The sequence below is a fragment of the Pygoscelis adeliae genome, unplaced genomic scaffold (assembly GCF_000699105.1).
Source record: "Pygoscelis adeliae isolate BGI_AS28 unplaced genomic scaffold, ASM69910v1 Scaffold14, whole genome shotgun sequence".
In the NCBI taxonomy this organism is placed as follows: Eukaryota; Metazoa; Chordata; class Aves; order Sphenisciformes; family Spheniscidae; genus Pygoscelis; species Pygoscelis adeliae.
In genome coordinates, this window is record NW_008825109.1 from 2,875,577 (window position 1) to 2,875,948 (window position 372).

Genomic DNA, 372 nt, shown 5'->3' on the forward strand with positions numbered 1-372 from the left:
TTAATACTGAGTTAGAGAAATAAGCTTGCCAATTTTACTGCGGTACAGCCAGCAGCCCCCGAAGCTGGGAAACGACGGAGGCGGCCTCTGCCCTCACAAACGTACACCTCCCCGTGCGCTGAGAGAACAACCCCCAAAAGAGTTTAAAACGGCCTAAAACCCACTCCCCCGTGTTGGCTTAGATCATTTCCCTCCGGGGAGGAGGGAATGGGGTGCGTGGAGGGAAGGCCGCCCCATTCCGCTGGGGCAGGCGGCCACCGCCCCTCACAGCCCGACCCGCCCGGGCCGAGCGCCGCACACGCGCGGGTGCCTGATCGGCGGCCTATCCGTAACGTCTCCTTCCCGCTCAGTGACGGGACGGCTCCCCCCCCG